The following is a 481-nucleotide window of genomic DNA, read 5'->3' as shown; positions in this document are numbered from 1 at the left end:
ACCATAAATATTCTATTTTTCCTCATCATTTCTCGACATGTCTTCCCAGTACTTCTGACTCGCTACTCCCTGGGTACTTAATAATGGTATAGAGGATCATTACTAATGCGAATTTTTGTGATGATTATAAATGCTAGATTCTGATGTGCTATTTTCCCATCAGTGTCAAGTGAATATCTATTAAATATTACAATTATTTTCCCTTTCCCTTACAATTACTTTCCCTGCCCTCTGCACATGTATTCATAACGATAGCGTGTTTGGTATAGAGAGGTATTCACTGTCATATACTTATATCAACATAACGAGGGAACGTAAATAGATGCAGTATTATGGAAATCCACAATTAAGAGTATTATTACTTACTATTATTACTAGCCAGGGTTTAGATCTCCAACAACCGTATATAACAGAGAACGAGCGTGACAAAGGGCGACGGGCACGTTACCCGTTAATACGTCTGAAAATAAACGGACTTGTC

Source organism: Penaeus monodon, chromosome 29 (genome assembly GCF_015228065.2).
Source record: "Penaeus monodon isolate SGIC_2016 chromosome 29, NSTDA_Pmon_1, whole genome shotgun sequence".
NCBI classification, from domain to species: Eukaryota; Metazoa; Arthropoda; class Malacostraca; order Decapoda; family Penaeidae; genus Penaeus; species Penaeus monodon.
The sequence above is the reverse complement of the archived record's forward strand: the minus strand, read 5'-3'. Positions refer to the sequence as shown.